At 34.7% G+C, this 22580-nt stretch overlaps 2 long non-coding RNA genes across 2 annotated transcripts in view; both read right to left on the reverse strand.

The window, feature by feature from the left end:
• The window catches only part of LOC147035752 (uncharacterized), a 207560-nt gene that overhangs the window by 164410 nt on the left and 20570 nt on the right, over positions 1 to 22580 (reverse strand). The window contains exon 2 of the long non-coding RNA XR_015062616.1: positions 22346 to 22469. This is a non-coding gene — a long non-coding RNA (uncharacterized LOC147035752). The remainder of the gene's footprint in view (positions 1 to 22345; positions 22470 to 22580) is intronic.
• Positions 11560 to 13880, reverse strand: LOC147035755 (uncharacterized). The gene is made up of 3 exons (XR_015049546.1): positions 12359 to 13880; positions 12013 to 12070; positions 11560 to 11723 (listed from the first exon to the last, which is right to left on the reverse strand). It is a non-coding gene; the product is annotated as an uncharacterized LOC147035755 (long non-coding RNA).

The following is a 22580-nucleotide window of genomic DNA, read 5'->3' on the forward strand; positions in this document are numbered from 1 at the left end:
ATGTGTAATGTGAATTATTTCCAACACTAAAATATAAAAGATCAATGTGTGTTTCTTCATTTTTAAAGTTGTTTGAAATTTTTAATATTTGAACTTTGTTTGTATCCGTTAATCCATATACATTAATAGAAAGATTATTCTTTTTCTCAAATTTAGGAATAGCTGTTAGTGGCATTGGGAAATTAAAATCTTTAATGTCCAAGGTATTCTCATATTTCATATATTGTTTTACTCTTTCTGAATTACATTTTGGTGGATGTAAGTGAGCAAGAACAGACCAGAGAAAACATTTATTATCATTATTCTTAATATTAACAACTGCCTTCTTTCGTTTTATTTCTTTTGGTAATTCAATATAAGAAGAAGCTTTAAGAGGGTTTGATTTTAGAATGTGTACATCTAAAAAGATGATTTTTTTAATATTGAATCCACTTCCTACCACTGTATTATCAACATCCTCCTCTTGTCTTGATAGTTCTTCATAAACCCCACTATTCAAAAAATCTTGAAATGATGTTATAAAATGAAGATCTGACCTCATATAAGGAGTTTGTTCTTCATCTTGTCTTTTCATATTCATTTTCACTCCCATATAAAACTTTAAAGTTTTCATTTCTTTTAATGTTTTTTAATAAATTTTTCAACATCAGGTTTCACTATTTCAATTGATTCAATTATTGATGATGGACCGGGTTCTCCAAATTGAAAAATCCTTATTTTTATATGCCCTTTAAATGCCCCATCAGTGTTTTCAATATAATAGTCTCCCTTTACTTTAAACTCATTTTTCTTGTGTTTTTGTGATTGAAGATGCCTATTATAACTACTCTTCAAAACATCCTTTGAGCAGGTATCACAATGTTTTCTTTCCAACTCAAGAGGGGATATTTTGTGAAATAGATTAAATGTGTGTTTGTTGGTTCGGAGGTGTTTTCTATAATGTTTATATTCGTGATTACAAACATCGCAGTATGTTGTATTCACCATATTTATATAATAAAACTTTGCTTAAACTAAAAATTTCTTGATGAAAATTTCGTTTATTTTACAGGTGAATCTGTGCTTAAACTAAAATTTTCTTGATGAAAATTTCGTTTATTTTACAGGTGAATCTGTGCTTAAACTAAAATTTTCTTGGTGAAAATTTCGTTTATTTTACAGGTGAATCTGTGCTTAAACTAAAATTTTCTTGATGAAAATTTCGTTTATTTTACAGGTGAATCTGTGCTTAAACTAAAATTTTCTTGATGAAAATTTCGTTTATTTTACAGGTGAATCTGTGCTTAAAACCATTTTATCCTCCAACTTTTTCACTTAATAAATACAATGTTTCAAGACACAAAAGACAAGTTTCAATCAATCTCTTCATTTGTTAAAGATGCTGAGAAATATGTCAAGGATGTAAAATTGAACAAAGATAAATATAACAACTATTGGATAAAAACAATTATGGTGGATATTAAGAGTTCTTCAATTTACTTCAGTGGAAGGGCTTTTAGTATACCTGGAAGAACATCAATTAAGGTATCTCTAACAAAAGTTTCTCCTCTCCTTCTGGCAATATATTCAAAACTAGAAAAAGCAATGAAACAAGAAAAGGTATCAAAAAATAAAAACCTTATGGATGAAGCTTTAGAAAGAAAAGATAAGACCATCTGTAATATGCAAGGAGAAATTTGTATTTTTTTCAACAACCCTAAAGATATAAATCCTGATGAAATAAAGGATGTTAATATATCAGGTGAAATGACATTTCGTTCAATTGTAGTTAAGGATCATTTTAAAATTACCTTTAATATAAAAAAATGTAGCAGTTGAATCTGTTAATGAAAAAATGTATATCGATATCGATGGTAATGTTTTTTCTACTAATTAAATGAGCCAATATTCAACTGAAGATTTTGAAGATTATGAGAGTGATTATGATACCGAGAGTTTGCATTCAAACGATAGTTATGACACCGAGAGTTTGTGTTCAAATGATAGTTATGAAAGTATAGATGATTCTGAAAGTATCGAAGATGATATCGAAGATGAATTTCAGTTTAAGTAAAGTTTTACTTTATAAATATGAATAGTTTACTCGATTTTGAGCCTCTTGAATTCCATGATTCTCCATATGACAAATTTGAGAATTGTCCTGCGTGTGAAAGACGGGGATTAAACACAGAGTCAAAAGCCTATAAACAATGTATATTCTGTGATTATCTTCTAATTAATTATAATCAAAAATATAAAAAGGAAAATAATTCTTTTAGATTTACACCAAAAATGAATTACTTTACAAGATTGATTCGAGAAATGAATGTAAAGTACGAGGGTGAGAACACACCTTTCCTTACAAGGGAAGAAACTGAACGTATTAGAGAAATGTTCAAAGGATTGTTGTCATATCTTATTCATGGATGTGATTTTCAGGGAAATATCAACACAAGATATTGCATAAATAAAATAATGGATTATCTTGAAATTAAACCTGAACTTAGGATAAAATATAGAATTTCGAAAAAAGCCAAGAATAAATTAAATAACCTGTTTTCCAAATATATAAATGAATGATTTTTTACCTATTTGGGAAAATAAGATAAAATTTGACAACCATAAAAATCTCCCAAATTCATTAAGATGCCTCATAGTTGGTTCAAGTGGATGTGGAAAAACCTGCTTACTTTGAAAGATGCTCCTCACTCCCAACTTTTTAGATTATGATAATTTAATAATTTTCACAAAGTCGAGTTTTCAACCAGAGTATCAACTACTCTCACAAGGTTTTAATGCTGGTCTTCAAAAAGAAGATATAATCGGTTTATTTAAACTTCAAAAAAACCTAAATGATTTTAACATTGAAGATATAATACAACTATTTTGTGATACACAGAGATGTAAAAAGAAATCAAAACCGATAACTTGTATTCTGAGTGATAATACGGATGATATACCGTCTCCCCAAGATTTGGATAAATCCAAAAAGAACCTCGTTATCTTTGATGATTGTGTTAATGAGAGAAACCAAACGGTAATGGACAGCTACTACACAAGAGGGAGACATTCTTCTTGTAATTGTATTTATCTTAGTCAATCGTACTTTCAGCTTCCTCGTCGTTCCATCAGAAACAATGCTAATACTTTTATTTTATTCAAGTTAAATTCAATAGATATAAACAATTTTTGGAGAGACAATTGTTCTACATTATGTAGTAAAAAGGAATTTGGGGATTACATGAAACACACGACTGAAAAATATAAATATATTGTTGTGAAACAAGATGAGATATTAAATGATATTTTTCAATAAATAAATGGATGCGAAAGAAAGAGCAAGAAGATTTAGGGAACATCAAGAGTTGGTTTCAAAAGTTGTAAAACAGCAGGAAGACATAAAGAAGAAACGCAGACAGAAACTAACGGGCGAAGAAGCATTTGAAAGAAAACAAGAGAAATTTTTTAAACCACTTTTAAAAACTTCCCAAGGAAAAATGAAAGATGTTTCCACAGTTCCCACGGTAGAATATACTCCTAAAAAACTTCAAATGTTAAAAGATTTCAGTCAAATGACGGAGGAAGAATTAGAGCATTTAGGAGAATTAGAATATGATGATGAAGGTTTATTTCAACAACTGGAAGAGATTAATCGACCCCCTGATTATATTGTGAATGCTCTTCAAAACAATGAATATTCAGAGGATTCAAAAACCAAAGCAGGACTCATTCCAACAGAACAATCAGCAATATTTCATCTTGTTCAAGAAAAGGTATTGATATTTAATGATGAATTAAGGTTCTTGGGTTCTGCTCAACTACCTGTTAAACTAACTCCAAGATTAATGTTTCTTCTCACAAAAGATGGAAGACAAGGTTCAACTGTGAGGGATGAATCAAAGTATATTGATAAACCATTGGATATGGAAAATAATGATGATAGAGTATATATTGATCTGCTGAACACTCTAAATTATAAGGTTATTCTTTCTGGTAAAAGTAGGAAGAATGAGAAGGAGAAACACATTATTCAGGCTTTAAGTATCCTTGGTTCAGGTGTTAGTTTTCTTCCAAATGACCCATCGCAATTAGTTAATAGACTGTTATTGTTGTTAGGCAGTAAGAAGGCTGGAAATAACAATTGTTTTAATGAAGCATCAGCCATTTTAGACCAGTTGATGAACATGAAAATAATTAATAAATATCAATATAAAGACATTTTATCTCATATTAAATAAGATGAGAAGCACAATCCTTAGTTTCAATTTCACAACAAGCGACCACACATCTTCATTCCCATACCCACTACAACTTGACACAACAAAAGAATATGAGGCATCTTTATTGTCCATGGAAACTTATAATACCTTATTTAATATAACCGAGAAAAATGACAAGTTTAGTTATAATCCAGGAAGTGGATACAAAACGATAACAGTCTCACCCGGAGCATATGAGATTTCTCAAATATCTTTCGAAATTGCTCGTCTTATGAAAGAACAGGGTGATGAACCAAAAAATATTGTTATAAACATTCAAAAACATACTTCAAAATCAACGATTAAAGTTAAAAATAACTACAAGGTTGATTTCACAATTGATAATTCATTTAGAGAGTTATTGGGTTTCTCCTCAAAAAGATTGAAACTAATGGGACGTTTTACAGTGATAATGTCATTCAAATATCCTCAGGAATAAATTCGGTGTTAATTCACTGTGATTTGATTGATGGTGCTTATAATGATGGGAAAAAAACAAATACAATATTTTCATTCAGCGCATACTCAACCCCAATTGGTTATAAATTCAATATGGAACCCAAAAATTTGGTTTATCTACCTGTGTCAGGAAAAACCATACACAGAGTAAATTTTAGGATAACCGACCAAGATAATCGTGTGATTTCTTTTAATGGAGAAGTTATATCCATCAGAATTCACCTACGTGAAGTTTTCCAATAAATAAATACGATGGTTATTTTGAGGAAACACGAGTTGGGAAAATATAAAATAATTACAGGGGATGGGATGTTCCTTTCCCCATACTACAAGGGTGAAGGTATGTATCTTGGTAGAGGATACTATAAACCTAAGAGACAAAGGGGTGTTGGACATCAATTTAGAGGAGATGGGATAATTGATACTCTCATGGGTATTGGTTCAACTATTCTTAAACATAAAGATCTAATTGGTTCAACTGCTTCTGCTGTGGGAAATGTAGCAGGTGCCGTAAAGAGTATAAAAGATGCTCAGAAGGAATCTCATAAATTACAAGCAATAAAAGAAATTAAGAAAGGCAAAACTCAGTTGTCCCCCCAAGAACGACAGAAAATAATTCAAATACTTGGATCAGGGTTTCAAAAGTTTTAACATCTTTTTTTCCTAAATAAATACAAGTATGGAAGCAATTGATAGTATCTATGATTTGGATGATACTATTATTATCTCAAACTCCACTAAAAAAGAAGATTACTTCAAGGTAAATGCAATAACTGGAACAGACTGGAATACGAATGGTACAAAAAGTTTTGAAATAAATAATCAACAAACCTATTTGAATCTCTCCGAAAGTTTCTTGTTGTGTAAATTTAAATTCACTAAGGCTGGGAATAACACAAACGCTACACTTGTAAATGATTTCTTCTGGAAAATGTTTGATAGTGTGCGTTTGTATATTGGAACACAAGAAGTTGAAGCGGTTGATTATGTCTCTGCTGTATCTGAAATGATAAAATTTACACTCTATACATTCAGTGATAGAATGGGAAAGGGGTCTGTCGAAGGTTTTATTCCTGATATGTCAACGGGAACAAACACAGACCCTGGGTATACTCAAAGGAAAGGAATGTATAATGATGATACAAAAGCAGAAAATAGTTTTACTGTGGCAGTTCCTCTTAAAGGTATATTTGGATTTTGTGATCATGATAAAGTTCTGTATGGCCTTAAAATTAGATTTCAACTACAAAGGAATGATAATGAAAATCGATTGCTTTTTGGTGTTGGTAATGCTTTTGGTGATCAGAATAAATTTGTAATTGAGGAGATGAGTTGGTATATCAGTGAATATACTCCTAATCTTAAAACAGAAGAGATGTTGAATCGAAGACTTAACTCAAAGAAACCACTCAGTGTATCATACCTCAAAAGAAGATGTCAACACGTTAAACTCAATCAAACTACTTACACGTGGAATTTGGGTGTTCTGGAAGGAAAGCCACGATATCTGTGGATGATTTTTAAAAAGCCAGATGGTGATACTGCGACTGATAAGAATAATGCATTGAGTGATAATGCTAAGGTGAAACAACTTCGCGTTTCTCTAGATGGAACATTTTATCCACGAGATAGATTGGAAATTAATTGGGAAAAAATGATTTTGCTGAAGCATACAAGTCTTACCAAAAGGTGTGTGAAAGTAATGGAAATAAAGAACCTATTTTGGATATGACAGCATTTAAAAGTTTGTATACAATCTATACGTTTGACCTGAGCGCTCAAAAAGAAACTATAAAGTCTAATCGAGTGGATACTTCCCTATACATTGAAAGAGGAGAGAGTGAAGAAGTTGATACATATTGTTTGCTTTTGGAAGAAACAGAATTGCAGATTAATACAGATAATGGTGTGATGATTAGTCTCACATAATTTTTTGTTAAATAAATGAGTGGCAAAGTACCAACTGGGGTATATGTTAATCAAATCAATCTTCATAAACTATCATCTTGTGTTCAAAATCAAAAGCCTTGTACGATTAACGTTAATACAATTCAGAGAAAAGGAGCAGTAAGAATTGATGTTTTGCTCACAAGAGAACAGGTTAAAATCTTGAATGACACTGGCTCACTTAAAATTAAAATGACAAAACCAATGTTGAAAAAATATTCAATAAGAGAGACGAGTGGAGGATTTCTCCCATTTCTAATTCCTTTATTTGCTGGTTTAAGTGCGGTTGGAGCATTGACGGGTGGTATTTCAACAGCGGTCAAAACTGCCAACGAAAGGAAGGCTCAACTCCAGGCTCAAAAGAATTGGAAAGACATAACAAAGAGTTGGAGAAACAAATTAGTGGAAGTGGTGTAATTGTAGATTTTGCTGAAAAACTTGAAGGTCTGCCTGATAAAGCGAGATTGTTAGTTGGAGATATGCTTTCTTCTATAGCACAAGCAGGTGTAAAATTAACGAAAAGAGGTAATGGATTATATCTTTCTAATAAATAAATGAGCATTGATGAGTGGTTGAAAGAATTTGGAAAGAATACAACATCACATTTACAACTTGCCAAATATTGTAAGAAATTAAAAATTCATAATGTGGTTATTTGTATGAGAGATGAATTAACAAATGTGTCGAAACATACAAAGAATATTATTATGAACTTAGAAGATAATGATGGGAACGGTTCTCATTGGGTTTGTATTTTTAATAGTCAAGACAAATATTATTTTGATAGTTTTGGTCTTCCACCACCTTTTGAAGTCATAAAATTCTTACAGAATGGTGTTTATCAAACATTTCAAGTCCAAGAATTAAATTCCAAGTGTTGTGGTCAATTATGTCTATATGTGTTATTTCAACTCAACAAAAATAAAAAATTTTATGATATTATTTTTAATCTTTTTTTTTTTTATTTTTTTTTTTTTTATATATATTTTTAAATATATTTTTATTATATATTTAAATATATTTTTTATATATATATTTTATATATATATTTAAATATATTTATATATATTTAAATATATATATATTTAAATATATATATTTTATATATATATTTAAATATATTTTTAATATATTTAATATAAATGACTTATGTTGGTAAAGATGGTTCTATCTTTGGTGTATCTCAAGAACTGGATATTGATTTATCAAATTATTACACAAAGGCACAGGCTGAACGACATAAATATAATATAAACAAAAATATTAACATGAAAAATGCTTATAAATTAAAAAATTATCCAAGCCCGACTGACGCGAATGACTTGGTGAGATTAAGCGATTTATCACAATATATATACTTAAATAAAACGGCTGTGTATTCTAAAGATACAGAAGTGTTGATATTATCTCCAGGTCATACAGAATTCACAGTTCGAATTAAAATAAATTTTTATAAAGAAGGGCGTATCGTTTGTATGAGAATAGAACAATGGGGGTATGATATGAATGATTTAGGGTATAATTGGTCATTTAAAATTAACCTCGAAGACCTGGAACAATTAAATCAGTCTCGTAAGGAAGAATATTATCCACTTGGTATCGAGAATGAGTTTTGTGGAGCCACGATTTGTTAACAACAAATAAAAGAATTTAATAAGGGTAAATATAATAATGGTTTTGCCCTTGTTTATCTCATGAAAACAGAAAAAACAGGATTATATATAATAAGTAAGGAAATACAAAATGATTTAACTATGGGAAGATGGGGAGGTGTTTCGTGCCATAATATTATTCTAACATATATTTCTAATACATAAATGACAGCAAGAAGGCTTCAAGAAAATTATCATTTCTGTGTCCAAGCATACCTTCAAGAAAAGGGTATTCGGTATTTTAATAAATATGTTCTACAACATAAGAATGAGGTATTTTCAATAAAAGATTGGCATTATGCTGATGTTGATAAACCGACAACTTTAGATTTAATTAGAATGTTAAATAATGAAAAAATTATAAAGTTAAGAAAAGGTAAGGCTCTTTTAGAAATTCAAAAGAAATTTTATTGGTTTCCTGTTGTAAAAAAAATATTTTGGATACAGGAATAACAAGAAATCCTGATGAATATATGTATAATATTCTATGGGGTGTAAGCGATTCAAGGATAGTAAGGGATGAGGAAGGAGTTGAAGAAGAGAGGGAAGAGGAGGAAAAGGAGAAGAGGGAGAAGAAAGAGAAGGAGGAAAAAGAGAAGAGAGAGAAGGAGGAGAGGGAGGAAAGAGAGAAGAGAGAGAGGGAGGAGAGAGAGAAGAGAGAGAGGGAGGAGAGGGGAAGAAAGAGAAGGAGAGGGAGGAGAGGGAGAAGAAAGAGAAGGAGGAAAAAGAGAAGAGAGAGAAGGAGGAGAGGGAGGAAAGAGCGAGACAAAATAAATATCAAAATATGGAAACCAGTGAGATTAAAAAAGATTAAGGGTATTACAGAAAATAACTCAACCCACCGAGGAGGAAAACAAAGAATTGGTAAGTCTATTTGCAATACTTTCGACAAGACTATTGACATCGACAAGATATGGATTTTAATTCAAGTTTTTCATTTTTTTCTTAAATAAATGGGGGAGAGAGTGAAGGCATTTCTAAGGATTCTTTATGTTTTAAAAATCAAGATTCAAATGTGCATGTTGGAAACTAAAAAGGTTTTTGCACTCTGAAGGAATTTTTCTCATAAATAAATGAGTTATTGTCTCAAATGTAAAAAGAAAACTAATACTAAAAATATTTCATATATTAAAAGTAAAAATAACAGGGTTATACAAAAAGGTATATGTTCGGTGTGTGGTTCAAAAAAAAAATCAATTTATCTCCCAACACAAACTAGGAGGAGATATCCAAAAGTTTTTATCAGGAAGTAAATTTACAACTACTGGAATACCAGGAATTACATCTTCCAGGGTATTCTTTCTGTGGCCCAGGCACAAACTTGGATAAAAGATTAGATGAGGCAGACAATCCTAAATCCTGGAGTCGGCCTATCAATAGAGTTGATGAAGTGTGCATGAGACACGATATTGATTATGGGAATACCACAACGTTGGAAGAAAAGCATGAAGCCGATAGAGAAATGTTGTATAATTTGTCTCTGATACAAAATCCAACCTTGAGAGAAAAAGTTGATCGGTTCATTGTGAAGAAGATGATCAGTGCTAAATTGAAACTTGGACTTGGAAATTCAAAAACTTATAGGCTCTAATGATGCCATTAAGACTGAAGAGCAATTAGCTGATGAATTACATAAACCAATATTCACAAAGTTTCAGAGAAGGAAAGTTTATTCCAAGGAAGTAGATTATATCTGGTCTGCTGATTTGATTGAACTCAATAATGATAAGGGGTACAAGTATGCTTTAACCGTTATTGATTTGAGGAGTAGATATGCGTGGGTTGTACCATTAAAAAACAAAACAGGTAATACTCTTATGTTAGCCTTCCAACAGATATTTAATAAAAGTAAGAGAAAACCTAAAAAATTGTGGACTGATGAGGGTAGGGAGTTTTATAACAAGACATTTATGAATTTTCTAAAAAATAACAGTATTACATTATACAGTACCTTTAATGAAGGGAAGGCAGTTGTTGTTGAACGTTTTAATCGTACCTTAAAAGAGAGACTATATAAAAAATTCACACAACTCGGTTCACAACAATGGTCATCTTTTATTCAAGATATTGTGGATAAGTACAATGACACGATTCACACGTCAACAAATATGAAGCCATCAGAAACATTTACAAAATTAAAATATGAAAAAGAGATTAATGTCAGAAAACCTAAGTTCAAAGTTGGTGATATCGTAAGAATATATAGGTGGAAATCTCATTTTGAAAAAGGTTATACGAAAAGATGGACCAACGAGCTTTTTAAAATTGTTGATGTAATAGATACGGTTCCTTGGACTTATAAGATATATGATTTGGAAGGGGAAGAGATTTTAGGTTCATTTTATTCACAGGAATTACAAAAGACAAAGATAAATTGAAATTTTTTGACTCCGCCCCTTTTTGGCTCCACCCACACAAGCCCCCGCCCACACAAGCCCCGCCCACACAAACCCCACACAAGACCCAACACACACTTCCCCTCAAGCTCCAATAAATTGAAATTTTTGACTACGCCCCTTTTTGACTCCGCCCACACACGCCCCTCCCACCGAAGCCCCGCCCACACAAACCCCACACAACCCCCACACAAGCTCCACACAACCTCCACACAAAAACTCCACACAAGCTCCACACACACAAACCCCACACAAGCTCCACCCATATTCATCATATTCACATAATTAGTGATTAGTTAATTAGTTCCCCACACACACAACATGTTTATTTAATTAAAAAATTATCCACCCATCCACACAAGCACCACTCATACACCCATCACCCCATCTCTCCACCCATCCATTTAGCCACACATACCTCATCCACAGGAGCCTCATCCACATTCACCCCTCCCACACATGCTCCACCCACAAACACCCCTGCCCATATAAACCCTGCCCACATAAACCCCTCCCACATAAGCCCTGCCTACACAAGCTCCACACAAAAACTCTACACACATAAACCCCTCCCTCACAAGCTCCACCCACATAAACCCCCACACACACCAACCCAACCCACACAAGCCCCACCCACGCAAGCCCCTCCCACACAAGCCCCCACCGAAGCCCCGCCCACACAAGCCCCGCCCACACAAGCCCCACCCCCCCCTCATCCCCCCTGTGCGCCCCCACCTTTGACCCACCACCTCCCTCATCCCACCCCCACCCTTCCCCACACACACACATGGGGAGGAGGGATGGGATGAGGGGGTGATGGGTCATTGAAGGAGCGCACCTACCCCCTCCCCCCAACCCCCCCTTTACATCTCTTTTATTCTTTTCTTGTAATTCAGAATCAAGTAATTGTAAACAAAACAAATATAATTTATTAATATTGAAAATATTAAATATTCATTTGCGAGAATGTACAATCTTTCCCAGCAATCTTCTTCAGATGCCTTGTGATTTCGAAACTCAGACACCATATTCTGTTTTGAAACAAAAAGTGGATAATAATTAGGTTCTATAAAGATAATTACATGGTAATATGAATAAGCCTCGTTGACCACTGAATTAACACACCAGGAGCCTGTCATCCTTTCAAGGTCAATAAAATGAATTCCAGTGTACTGACAAAACCACGTCCAAACTAATGATGCAACCAACATAAGGCGACATTCTAAAGAGAGAGTGATATTAATAATAATTCAGAAATATTTACCTCCAGAAAATCATGTGTTGTACGAGTGATATTAATAATAATTCAGAAATATTTACCTCCAGAAAATCATGTGTTGTACAAGATTGCTTCAACAGCTGATGTTGTGCGATAGTGCTGAAAAAAAAAAAATAATAAGTCAAGGGTATAGATGAAGAGACAGACAGGGAAAGCAACACACACACACACACACACACACACACACACACACACACACACACACACACACACACACACACACACACACACACACACACACATAGACACACACACACGTGCCTCACCATTGGTTTAATTCATTCGAGATCAGAGACCAGTCATTATAAATCATTGGCCTCTTCAATAAGAGCAGAGAGAGGTAGGTAGAAAGACAGACAGAGAGAGAGGCACACACACGTGTCTCACCATTGGTTTAATTCCTTCGAGATGAGAGGACGTGATAAGACTTCATGCCACTCATTGAAAATGTCTTTCAATTCTCTTCTAAAATCATTGATCTCTTCAATAAGAGTATTAATTTCATGAACCACGTCGTGATATGTGAACTCAATTTCTTCCAATGCCCTGTCAGGGAAAAAATATATATATATATATATCAGAATTATCATGATTTAATTAATAATCATTTGCTTCATCGTTCAAAGAGAAAAGCATACACAAACTTACCAACTCTGTAGTGGGCTGTTGGCTTCATCGGAAGAAATATCGTCCATGCCTCAGTTGTAAAAATGAAAATCCCGTCTGGCAGAAACTTTGTCTGGCGAACCGCTTATAAAGCAACGATGAGGAGATTGCTTAATCATTGGGTGTGGGCACAGGAAATGACAAGCTTCTCAATGATCTCATCTGGCCACCGCCCGAGTTGCAAATCGTTTTTGGACATAAACCACGCCATAAAAGTTTTGATTCAAATGTTTTCAGTTCGTGTTCTGAGATAAAATATAAACACGAGACCTTGTCTCACAGAATAGTTCCTATTTTTTCACAGCATGACTGTCTAAAACCACTTCCTCATTCACACAGCACGACCGTGTCAAAAAAAAAACACTTCCTCATTTTCACGGCATGAACTGAAAACATTTGAAACAAAACTTTTTTATGGCATGGTTTATGTACAAAAATGATTTTCAACTCGGGCGGTGGCCAGATGAGATCATTAAGAGAAGTTTATCATTTCGTAATGGCACAAAAGGGGTATCTTAAAAAATATAAAGATTCAAATGTTTTGTTTTTCAATATTTTAGATGGGGATTATTGTGCAAAGAAAATTAAACTATTGAAGGAATTTGAGAATGAACAAATGTTTATAGGTTCAATGAGTGAGCTAAACAATATGCATTGGTTATTTGATAAAGAGTGCCCCGAGGCTTAGACGTTTCAGATATTTCTTTAGAATCACCTTTAACAAATCTTTATCTTGTTGTATGGGTTATTTGAATAGAGAGCCCCTAGGTTAAAAAGGGAAATAAAAAAATGACCGTTTTTACAGCCATTTTTCCCTGCTGTGCAGGGGTTTGGCTTTTTCTTGAGGCAATGTTTTATGGCCGGATGCCCTTCCTGACACCAACCCTGGTCGCCTCTTACGACACACAGGGATATGGTACACCTATTCTAACCGGGGCATACACCGGGACCAGTACACTGGCACTCATTTCGCCGACCTCGGAAGGATGGCAGGCTGAGTCAACCCCCTGGTGTTAATTCAGCAGCCAACGGGATTTGAACTCAGGACCCTGGGATCCCAAGCCGCCACCCTAACAACTAAGCCAACACCAGGCTCCAGGTTAAAAGGGGAGACAAATAAATATACCTTGGGCTAAAAAGGGGATTTATTTTTTAGGGGAAAAAAAAGAAAAATTTCATGGCTGAAAATCCCCCATTCATTTACATGGGGAAAAGTGAGCCAGAACCAGTATTCTTTCCCTACTGATATATGCTGATTTTGAAAGTATCCTTGAAAAGATAGATACTGTTTCTCCAAAACCAAATGAATCACACACAAATAAATATCAAAAACATACTCCTTGTGGTTTCTGTTATTATATCAAATCATTTGTTGGCGATAAATAAAAGTTAGAAATTTATAGAGGAGAACATGCCTCAGAGGAGTTTGTCAGACAATTGGAAAAAGACTGAATTAGACTATGAGAAATAATGGATAAAACCTATAAGCCAATCTCATAAACAAAGGGAGAGAAAAAGGAATTTGGAAAGTACAGTATCTGTTATATTTGTGAGGAGAAAATTGAGGGAGAGGTCAAAGTGCGGGATCATTGTCATCTTACTGGAAAATATAGAGGTCCAGCTCATTCCCGTTGTAATCTTAATTACAAGCCCCTAAACTTTATTCCTGTCTTTCTTCACAACAACGCTCACCATGACACACATCGATTTATAAATGAACTTTCAAAGACATCTGGGGATATTTCTGCCATTCCTAATAGATCAAAAATACATCTCATTCACAAAACAATTCATGCATCCCCCATAACCTATATCATATTTCTTGACACAAACAAGTTTCTGGCAAGTCCATTGTCTAACTTTGCATCAAATATTAAAACCTTACCAGATCTTAAATCACATTTCTCAAATCAAGAAGAGTTTGATCTCTTATCATAAAAGGGAATATATCATATGACTTCATGGATTCATTTGAGAAGTTTAAAGAAACACAACTTCCTTCACGGGAAAGTTTATATTGCAAGTTGAATTAAAGTCATATTACCGATAGAGATTATACACAAGCTAAAAATGTTTGGGAGAAGTTTAATGTAAAGAATCTTTGAGAATATCATGATTTGTATCTTAAAACTGATGTATTGTTATTGGCTGATGTGTTTGAAACTTTTAGAACAGTCTGTCATTATAAAAATTATTATGGATTAGACCCCGCTCACTTTTATACAGCCGTGGGTTTGGCATGGAGTGCTATGTTAAAAATGACAAAACAGAATTTGGAATTAATCGGTGATATTGAAATTATATGACTTTAATGATAGAGAAGGCTATATGAGGAGGAATATCTCAAGTATGTTCCATGAGATATGCTAAAGCAAATACCAAATTTATTTTTCATTGTAATAAGAATGAGGACAACTCATACCTGATGTATTTTGATGCTAACAATTTGTATGGGTGGGCTATGTCTCAATCTTTACCATATGGAAAAGTTAAATGCGTTAAAGAAAAGCATTATGAAAAAGTTTTACAAGACATTGTTTTCTCCTCTCAAAAATAATTGGATGAAGCTGAAGTTGTATATTATTTTGAGGTTGATTTAAAATATCCAGAAGAACTTCATAACAAACATAAAGACCTCCCTTATACCCCTGATAAAGTAAGTCCAAGAAAAGAATTGCTAAGTGATTACCAACAGTCATTTAATATTGAAGCTAAATCTACAGAAAAACTACATACTACATTAAATGATAAAGAAATTTATGTTTTGCATCAAAGTAACTTGAGACAATATTTATCTGCTGTGTTGAGAGTGAGGAAAATTCATAGGATTTTGAAATTTAAACAAAGTCATTGGTTAAAGAAGTATATTGATTTTAATACAAAAAGGAGAACAGAAGCAAAAACAGATTTTGAGAAACCCTTTTATAAATTAATGAAAAATTCTGTATTTGGAAAGACTATGGAAAATGTTAGGAATTGACAAAACATAAGACTTGGTCCATCTTGGAAACACGCTTCAAAGTTAATTAATTGACCAAGTTTTGAGTGAGCGGAGGTGTTTTCAGAGAATTTTTGAACTATTCATTTGAAAAAGAGAGTATTGAAATGGATAAACCTATTTATATGGGAACATAAATTCTTGACTTGTCAAAGTGGTTAATGTATGACTATGACTATAATAATTTATAATCAAAGTATCGGGATAATGTGTCATTGTTATATATGGATACAGATAGTTTTATATTAGAAATTAAGACAAGTGATGTATATGAGGATATGATTGATAATATTGATATATATGATACAAGTAATTATAAGTCAGGGGATATGTTGTTTTCATCAAAGAATAAAAAGTTTATTTTTACGTTTAAAGATGAATTGCGTAGGAAGGTGTTGAGATTAAAGATGAATCGGATTGAGATTAAAGTCCTATGCTTTCACGTATATTGATAATGATAACATTGAAAGGTGTGATAAGAAGCTAAAGGGAATAAAGAAAAATATAATCAAGGAAACAATAAACATTAAACATTATTACAACTGTTTAACCTGAAAGAAGGAAGAGTACAGAAAAATGAATACAATAAGAAGTTATAAACATCAATTATGTACAGAAGAGATAAATAAGAAAGCATGAGGAGCTTTTGATGATAAAAGATATATATTTAGAGAATTGAATCAATAGTCTCACTTATGGTTATAAGTGCAAGTGTTAAGATATTGGGTTGGGAATTTTAACAGGCAACCGCTGTCTTTTTACTGATTTATAAATGATTGAACCAAGAAATAACCAAACCAAAGAGTGGAGATGTAACGAGCCTTGGTATTTAAATGGGAAACATAAAGAATGTGAGAAATATCAAATAAGTCTTATTGAATAAATAACCAGGGTAAAAGTAAATAAAACAAGTAAGCGGATACATTTAATTACAAATAAGTTGGAGGATGTAAAGAAAAAAAAATATCCTGAATGGACTGAAAACTTTGATGGTTATCAATTGAACAATGGAAAAACAATTTACTGCAATCTCAAAATGATATGTGGCTCAGGACGGTGGTCAAATAAGAGCATTAAGAGAAGTTTATCATTTCATTTCTGCACAACAAAAACACTTAAACCAACAACGAATTTCCAAGTTATTATTTGTGAATATACTCGATGGAAATGAATGTTTTAATAAAATTAAGTTATTCCCTAAAGTAGAACATCGACAAATATTCGTTCTTCCGCTCTTTGAGTGGATTGAAAATATGAAAGGGAAGAAGTGCTTTAATCAGTAAGTCTCAATCTTTCATAGTCTCAATTTTACATTTGCTTGTATGGGAGGGAATGGGATAGGTGGGGAGAAAATCACTCTGCTATTTTGGGCTTTTGGGGCTTGAGTCAGAAAGTTTTTCCCTTTTTCCCCATTCATTTGAATGGGCGTCCCAGAAACACCTTTTATCATCTTCTCATCTCATCACATGGCCAGACTGATGGACGGAGGGATGAAGGGATGGAAGCACGCCAAGACCAAGCTCATTTTATGTATAGATTATGATGTCATTGGTGACATGTCGCAGCCATGTTGGAAAAAACAGAAAACTTTGGACCTCTGTCTCTGAAACCACACAAAGGAAAAAATTGAAACTTGGCACATTGCAAGTACTCATGGGAATAAGTGTAATTTTTTATGCCATCTTCAGTGCATTCGTTATAACGACATGATTGCATATGTGGAATGCTACATCTGATCAGTATGAAAAATTTTGAGGGTCATCTTGGTATAAAGTGTTCCATAGAAAAAAATTAATGATGTCATGAGTCACGTGATTAGGTCGTCATGTTTTTTTTTTTTTTTAACGTTCAAAAATCTTCTTCTCTGAAGTGGCTGAACAGATCGAGGCAAAACTTCACAAGCCTGACCAACTATCCATGAGAAACAAAAAGGTTCAAGCATATGATGTCATAGGTCACATGGTTTGGAAGCCATATTGTATTCAAGAAAATATTAAATAATGTTTTCTCTGGAACCACTTCATCAATCTAAAGGCCCGGTCACACCTTGACGTTTTAGCCAACGTATGCCGATTTTTGAATTTTTTTTCTAAAACGCTGGCACACGTTGAATACGTTATGGGTAAGTTTTGATAACATTGAGAGCACGCTGAAAAACACTGCCATACGTCGTTGTACGCTGGCTTTAAACGTTGTACTTTTTGGTTGTTCTCAAATTTTATCATGCTTGAAATTTCACGACGTATGCCGGCATTTGACTCACACGTTCCACTACGTTGGCCACAAGTTGTATGCACGGTCTGCGATCGTTGACAGACGTCAACACATGCTACTTGTAAGTTAATCATAAGTTGAGACACACCGCGGTAATGTTTAGCATACCCGAAACTTATTTCTAACCTATAATTAACGTGTTGTTGGCACGTTACGCTATCGTTGCCACACATCGACAGACGTTACTTTTAAGTTACTCATAGGCTGAAAGACGTCGGTATAATGGATCGTCCTTGCGTCAGCGTCCACGGCCACGGCCACGACACTTATTTGCAGCATTCTTCAAACTTTTCTTCGGCATGACGAGGATGTTCACACTTCGATGTCTAGCTTGGCTATGATTCCAAATGTCCATCGGCAGCGTCTATTTAAAATAGTCGAGTTTGAGCGTTTTAACACGTTCAGAAGAAACGCTTCAAATTTCAAAACCCCAGCGTCAAAAAACAAAGGCGAGTGACAGCAATTTAAATCGTTCATTGTAAACAATGAAAATAGCTGAGTGGTACCGTTTAAAAGTCGTTGAGTGTAAAAAAAATCCAATTGTTGAGCTCAAGCATCTACTTTCAATAGTGGAGATGCAGCCATTTAAATCGTTGAGTGGCAGCCTATGAATAGCAAACCCCACGTCACCGGCAAAGATAAACTGCCGCACGATATGGATAAGTTAGGCTATCGTTGGGCATAGTTTGTGAACGCCGGCTTAACGATAATTATTCGTTGGTATATCGTATCTATAATAATCAAAGCTCTCTACGCACATTATTAGTTCATTGTGCATTTGTCCAACCCGTTATGAATAGACCTAAATCGTAAAAACAAGCTACAGCTCATTGTTGAAAAAGCCCCATAAAAAATTAGCCGCGAAGAACTTCGAACGATGGTGAAAAGATGTCTCCTACCCGTGGACACGCGGACACAAGGACGATCCATCATAACCCACACCCTCCCCCTCACACTCACCTACTACTGCCAACATGAACAAACTACTACTAATACGAATACTAATACTGATACTGATACTGATACTGTTACTGCTGACATGGACATCGACTCAAAAAGGACTCGAAAACACTGTTGGGTTCCCCTTTTATGAGCAGCATTTTTATATACCAATTCCCAACACCGCTGGGAACACGTCTTTATTTGGCAGTTGTAAGCTAGAAACACGTTCATTTTTTTTTTTGTCGACCGGAAGACGTCATTGGAATACGTCTACATACGTCGATGTGTGTTGGGACTACGTAAAGAATTGGTTCAAAGCACGTCAAACATAAGTTAGAAATAAGTTTCGCGTAAAAAAGACATTACCGCGACGTGTTTCGACTTATGAGTATCTTATAAGTAGCGTTTGTGGACGTTTGTAAGCGTCCACATATCGTGTGTAAAACTTATCCCCATCGCATGCGGAACGTGTGTCATACGCCGAGTACGTCCAAAAATTTTGAACATGTTTAAAATTTCTTGACGTACTCTACTTACTACGACGTATGATAGCGTACTTTAGCGTTCTACTCATGTATACCAAACTTACTCATACCGTATTTGACGTGCCCCAACGTTTTAGACACATTTTCTTATGTCGGCATACGCTCGCAAGATCGCCAAGGTGTGACCGCGATGTTGTCACTTCCATATCTACGGCAGTTATGATTCGAATTGTTGTGCGTCAGCCTTTTAATAGGCTACGTCACGACATCGTCGGCGATGCGTGCAACGCGCTATGCCTAAGTTAGACTATCGGTGGGCATCGGTTGTGTAGGCCGACAACAGGTTCAGCATTCGTTGGTATAAGTTATCTATAACACAACGAAACGTTCTGTGTCCGTTACCAATGTGTTATACATAATACCAAGTCGCTATGAATACGTCAGAATCTTTAAAAAAAAAAGATCAAAAGTTCAACGTAAGCCAGCGTTTTAGATACATTTTAATACGTTGCCATCGCTGGCTAAAACGTCAAGGTGTGACCGGGCCTTAAGTGAAACTTTGCAAATAAGATCTCGTAGTGATGGGGAATACATGTTTTAAATTTCTACTTGAACAGATGCATGGTCTGGCAGCCAACACCAGTATGCTTTATGTAACACACAATACACAAGCACCACACAAAATACTCCACACAAAACTACACAAACACCACACAAAACAAGTCCTGGTAAGGGTCTGCAATCTCTGATTGCACTTTTTCTTGTTGTGTCCACCACCGAAGGTGAAGGAGGTTATGTTTTCACTTTCTTCTGTTTGTTTGTTTGTTTGTCTGTTTGTTTGTCTGTCTGTGTGCAGGATATCTCTGAAAAAGTTGTGGACGGATTCGGATGAAATTGAGTGCACGGCTTGGGTGTGTGACAAGGACACACTTTTTATATTTTGGTGAAGATCCGGATCCGGATCCAGATACAAGAATTTTTAATGTGATTTTTCACCATTGAGAGATAGTGCTAAAATGATATATAGCACGATATCTCAAAAAGTTGTGATGAATTCGAACAAAACTTGGTGGACATGTTGGGTGGGTGACAACAAATAATTGATTCAATTTTGGTGAAGATCCGAATTAGGATCTGGATCTGATAAAAAAAAAATTTAGGTTATGCTTCATCATTGAGAGATAGGGCCAAAAACGATATGTAGAATCATAGATACCTCCGCCACCAAAGGTGAAGGAGGTTATGGTTTCACCCCTTTCTGTCTGTTTGTCTATGTACAGGATAACTCAAAAAGTAGTGGAAACATCGGCATGAAATTTTGTGGATAGATTCAGTGTGTGACAAGGATGAACTGAATAGATATTGGTGAAGATCCGGATCTGGATCCGACTACTATAATTTTTAAGTGATTCTTCACCATTGAGAGATGGGGCTTAAACCATATAAAGTGCAATATCACAAAAAGTTGTGGGCAGATTCGGCCGAAACTTGGTGGACTATTTGATTGTGTGGCAAGGAGAAATTGATTCAGTTTTGGCTAAGATCCGGATCCGAATCCGGATGTGGTTGCGAGAATTATTTAATTTTTAAAGTGAGTCTTCACAATTTCGAGAATGGGGCAAAAACGATGCATAGCCTGATATTTCAAAAATGTAATGATTGGGCCAGATATGTTCTTGTGGATCAGGCATTACGTGGCTGAGATATGCACTCTACCGAGTGCCCTTCCAGTTTTGGAAATGTTTCTACATGCTGGAGAATGTCATTGTTTTTGCATGGAATTTTTTTTATTATTATTAGGATTTGTGTTGCATACTCAAGCAGTCCCGCTCCCATAACTGTGGTATGGGTGTAATGAAATGAGTACAGAAGAGGAATTAAAAGTGGAGTACAATATTTGCTGAAGCTAATTGCGTGACTAAAATGAGGTAAAAGTTATTTCTGGTTCTAAAGTGTGTTACAAAGAGTATGTGACAAGAGCATTTTTATTATATCCTCACAGAGTACCCACCCCTGGCTGGGTCATGCTTGCGCATTATTTGCTGAAAGAACTATAGTCTCTATTTTGTAAGAACACTGTAGTTGTTTGAGTGGTGTGTGCTCAAAAGGTTCGAGATGGTCTGAAGGTCAAAAGGGTATGTTCCAATATTAGTGTCAAAGGGATTGAAAGAATCTAATCTCTAAAACATGTAAAAACGGTCTAAAAAGTTCAATTGGTCCAAACCTCAAAATGGTCAAGGGTCAAAGCTGTTCATAATCTGTCTGAAGGGTGTAAGGGGTGTAAATTGTGTTTCATGTTTGAAGGGATTAAAGGGACTTAAGGTGTGTGAAGGTCCAAAGGTTCTTTGGGTCTAAAGGGTGTCAAGGTCTAAAGCGTGAAGGGATCCAAAGGTGTCGAACGTGTTGAAAATGGATTAAAGGTAAAAGAGGTCATAAGGGTCTTAAGGGATCTGAGGGGTTGCAAGGGTCTTAAGGGTTATTTCGGATTATTTTAATAAGTGGAACAAACCTACCTTGAAATGAGCTGACTGTGTGAAATACTTTTCGAGTAAAATAAGAGAAGACTACTGCCAGGCAGAAGCAGGTCACAGGTTCTCCAAACTGGCAGGATACTTCATTTGGGCGTCCAAAGAATGATAAACTGCTCAAAAGAGTCGAAGAAAGAGCGAACAACAGGAATATTTCCAATTTGATATCAACAACTTTAGAATTCGGTTTGTTCCGGTGATAATAAAGGAGAGATCCAATGATGAGATTTATCATCAATCCCAACAACATAAGGGATAGAAGTGTCATTGTCAGATGATCTTGGAAAGATAAATATTCTTCTGGTGTCGGGAAACAATTGTCCCGATGATCATTGGAAGAGTAATGTGTGGGGCAGCGATGGCACTCATATGAATCTGTGAATACATTCATCGTGACCTATTGGTGAATATTAATTATAGTATTTGATGACTGCATTAATATGCAAATTTATGGAAGCAAATTTTACTTCTTTGCACATACCTGAATAATTTGAAAATTCTCCGACATTGCAACGAACACATTTGAAGCAACAAACAGGAAGGCCGATTAAGGAAATGCGTCGTGTCCCAGGGTCACATGGTTCACTGCACTTCGACTGTGGAACCTTCAAAGAAAATCAGCATCAAATTGTGAATAATTCAAAATGAATATTGTCATGTGTATTTGTTCTTAATAATAAACAGTGCTTCTCTTATAAATGTATGAAGTGGCTTCC

Source organism: Eptatretus burgeri, chromosome 1 (assembly GCF_056783735.1).
Source record: "Eptatretus burgeri isolate ZD-2024b chromosome 1, Ebu_testis_v1, whole genome shotgun sequence".
In the NCBI taxonomy this organism is placed as follows: domain Eukaryota; kingdom Metazoa; phylum Chordata; class Myxini; order Myxiniformes; family Myxinidae; genus Eptatretus; species Eptatretus burgeri.